Source organism: Lasioglossum baleicum, unplaced genomic scaffold (assembly GCF_051020765.1).
Source record: "Lasioglossum baleicum unplaced genomic scaffold, iyLasBale1 scaffold0091, whole genome shotgun sequence".
Taxonomy (NCBI): Eukaryota; Metazoa; Arthropoda; class Insecta; order Hymenoptera; family Halictidae; genus Lasioglossum; species Lasioglossum baleicum.
In genome coordinates, this window is record NW_027469151.1 from 410,660 (window position 1) to 415,000 (window position 4,341).

Below are 4,341 nucleotides of genomic sequence, written 5' to 3' on the forward strand. Positions count from 1 at the left end.
GGATGCACAATAAATGTCCCTATCTACTGAGTCTCGCCCGAACGCTCGAAGCGAACGGACGTGCGCCCCCTCCGCTCCGTGCCCAGGTAGCTGACTACCTGCTCGCCGCCACCTTGTGCCGCCAATATACCACAGCTACAACGCGTCGTGTCATTTCTCTCGGAATTCTAAAGTGGTTCTTGCATATTCCCGGTCTTCAACAAAATCAATGTGTCTACGTGGACTTTTATAAGCGAACGAGTGCATTATTACAATAATTTAAAGCAGCCATCTGCTGCCGAGTGCCGAAAATACGCCGCGAGTAATTACCCCCGTGTAGAATCGCCCGCCTCTAAACGTCGTGCTATTCGTGCTAAACGTGAACTTTTTCAAGAGATCGTGAGCACGACGCCGCCTAACAAAGCAGCTTGCTGCTCGCGAGTGCACATAACACAGTGCTTTTCCATCCTGCAGCAATCTCGAACGCGCTAGGAGCGCACTGGCCAGAAACAACATGAGTGACACCGACGACCACAATTTCGAGGATCCTCCGAATAAGGGAAAGAAGGAGAAACGCAAACGCACCTGCTCTCTAGACAATTACACCAGCAAATCCAAAAAAGGCCCTCCAACGGTAAGTACCGAAATGAATCCTACTGCTGCCGATGCAACATCTTCCCACCCCCAAGCCCAGAAAGTAATCCCGACCGGGCAAAGTGCCTACGAAGCCTCGCGTCTCCAGACCAAAATCCTCGACTACTGCCTCCTAAACGTTGGAAAACCGTATACAGGAGACATAATGGAGCTCGTTGCGGATCTCTGCCGTATCATCTCGAACTTGGCCCAGGAAAACCGTTTCCTCGAGGGATCCCTCGACGTGCTAATGAAGATGCACCCGCACCACGCGCTCCCCACCCGTGTTCCTCCCCCAACCCCCGCGACCTCCGCTGCCCCCGAACCGTCGTACGCCAATATCGCTGGCAGAAACCGCGCTACGCAACATCGCACCGGCGTTGCTACAAATCCCCCTCCGATGCCAAGCGTGAACACAGCCACAATCACGCAGCAAATTCTTGCCCCCAACGGCTCATTGCCACAGTCCAAACCACGCTTCACGCAGCAGGTAATAGCTGCAGCCAAATCCGCGCCGGCCAAGCACCAGGTAGTAATTACCCCCGCTAAACCGGTCGACCGCGATCCCCTAGCCACCAAGCGGCTTATCTTTAACAACGTCGACCTTCGCAAGGCCCATACAGGGATTAGCTCGGCCCGCCCTACCCGGGACGGCGGGTTCATTATTGAGACCCGAAACGAGAAGGACCTTAAGCTATTCACCGAGAATGCAGGTCTACGCAAGGCCGGTTTCAACGTTGAATCCCCCAAGCCCGATTTGCCCAGAATAATAGTCTACGACATTCCGAAAGAACTAGATGCACAGGAAATCGCGGAACACATCCGGGCCCAGAACATCCACTCCTCCCCGAATACCGATAAAGCCACGTTGCGGCCACTATTCAAGGTTGGACGCAAAGACAAAGAAGGAAACGACTGGGTCATCGAAGTATCCAGCAGCATACGCGAAACCCTCCTCCCCAAAGAAAAAATCTTCGTCTCCTACTCGAACTGTCGAGTAGCAGATTATCTAGTCGCGACGCGCTGTTTCAAGTGCCAAAAATATGGCCATATCGACAAATACTGCAAAAGTAGCGAAGCAGTATGCGCCTTCTGCGCCAAAACCGGGCATTCCAATAAAGATTGCCCCAACAGGGAAAATAATCCCTCCTGTGCAAACTGCCGAGCTCGCAAACTCCCCCATAACCACTCGGCAGGTAATAAAAATTGCCCCTCGCGGTCGTCCGCCCTTCTTCAAAAGGCCTCCCGGATTAACTATTCATGAACAGTTATTCCACGCGTTCTGGTTCGCGCCCCCCACCCGCGTCCCCACCTCCACCACCAACTGCTCCTACAATTTCCCACACTGCAGAGTGCATCCCGATACTGAAAATTGCGCAGATTAACATGCGACGATCCCGGTTGGTGACAGCCGAGATGTCTCGGATGTTAAACTCTGGAGAAGTCGATGTTATTCTTGCGCAAGAACCCTACAATGTTGCTGGAAGAATTACCGGATTAGGATCACAGAACATAGTCATTAGCTGCGCCCCGCCAGGTCAGAACTGCCAAGCCGCTATAATCGTTAAGGGTTCTACATTTACGATTCTTAAACTCGCACACCTTTCTGACTCGCATACAGTTACAGCCGAAATTACAGGACCATTTGGTCAACTATATTTGGTCAGCAGCTACTTCCAGCATGCTGACCCCATAGAAATCGGAATCGCGTCTATACAAAAAGTCCTTAGTACTCTCCACGGTAAGCCAATCATCCTGGCCATCGACACAAACGCCAGGTCCCCTCTGTGGGATTTTCTGCCCTGTTTTCACCAGAAGAGTTTCAAATATCGCACTCACAAACGCGGCCGCATCTTAGAACCATTTCTCTCGCAGAATAATCTTAGGATTATGAATACTCCCGGACAACCCCCGACTTTTAGTAACCATAGTGGCGTGTCCAATATAGATGTAACACTTAGAACAGCAGACACAGAACATCTCTCTTTCTCATGGAAAGTCCTGGACGGCAGGACTTCCAGCGACCATAACGTAATTTTAATTGAAGTAAGCAACCCATCTCCTGCGGAAAACTCACTCTCATCTCCCCTTCAGGGCAGATTTGCTTGCCATAAAGCCGATTGGGACAAATTCAAGTCAGAATACCTCCGAATTCTCCCCGAGAACGCTCCCCCGCTAGACTTTGCTTGCCGAGATGATGTCCAAAGCGCCATCATTCATCTTGAGAACACCATCCTGAGCGCATCGACTCTGTCCATCCCCAGGAAAAAATGGCACGCCAGAGCCATTCCTGGATGGACGGCCGAACTCACGCGACATAAAAGAACAGCGAACCGACTCCGACGTGCCTTCCAACGCGAGAAAAATCCCGACTTAAGGGAAGTTAAACGCCGCGCATACTCAAAGGCTCACAAAGAGTACCGAGGACTTTTCCGCAGCTCCGCCAGGAGCGGCTGGAGAGAATTCGTTACTCGTGTGGGCCTTGAAAACCCTTGGTCTGTCCCCTACAGAACAATCTTTGGAAAGAACATTCCACCGCCCCTGCAATCTTCAATTCTCCTTCACGACCGTCACACCAATAGTTGGCAAGAAAGTGCAAACGCGCTACTTGCCGCCCTCAGTCCCGACGACTCAGCTCCCGACAACGAGTCGCATATTATAACGCGCCGCGACTTTAACCTCGCGACGGACACAGCAGACGCGCCGGAATTTAATCTTCCCGAACTGAGCGTAATTATCAGGAACCTCGGGAACAACCGTTCTCCAGGACCTGACGGTATCGAAGTACCTGCCCTCAAAATGGCCTTCAGCCTAACCCCACACATCTTCCTCAAAATATTTAACGGCTCCCTAAAATACGGCCTATTCTCGTCCTCATGGAAAACAGGCAAAATCAGAACCATTCTCAAGGCTCCTGACAAGCCTGAAACCATGTCCAATTCATATCGTCCAATCTGTCTTCTCCCCGTGCTTGGCAAGGTCATGGAGAAGCTTATCGTGGGTGCTATTAAGGACATAATATATTCCCCAACATTCTCCTCTGAATCTCAATATGGCTTCAAACATCGTAGCGGAACCGATGATGCTCTACACAAACTGCAAGAAATCGTAAACTCTTCTAACGCCAAACACGCGGTCGTACTCTCCTTTGACATCAAGGGAGCTTTCGATAACGTGTGGTGGCCCGCTGTCACAGCCGAGCTTCGCAAACGCGGATGCCCCAGTAACATTTATAACGTTATTCTAGACTACTTTAGAGACCGGAAGGTAGTTCTTTCATCCGAACATATCACAGCTCTTAAAACCGTCACCAAAGGATGCCCACAGGGTTCGGTCCTCGGCCCCTTCATTTGGATCATACTTTTCGATTCCCTTTTACGCGAACTCGCGACAATAGAAGGCATCCATGTCGTGGCTTACGCTGATGACCTTTTGGTCGTCGTCGAAGGGAACTCCCGCGTTTCCATAGAAAAGACGGCCACTAGGGTTGCCGGCGTGATACAGGCATGGTGCTTGCAATGTAAATTATCCCTATCCCCGCACAAAACAGCGATGCTTCGTGTCAGGGGTAGCCTAGATCTCCGTAGACCCCCCGTTATAACAATAGAAAACGCCCGGCTTCGCTTCGCTGAAAGTCTGAAGTATCTGGGAATCGTGTACGGGCACTCGCTAAGTGTATCCGAGCACGTAACCTATATAACGACCCACGCGAGGGCGAGGTTCGGCTGC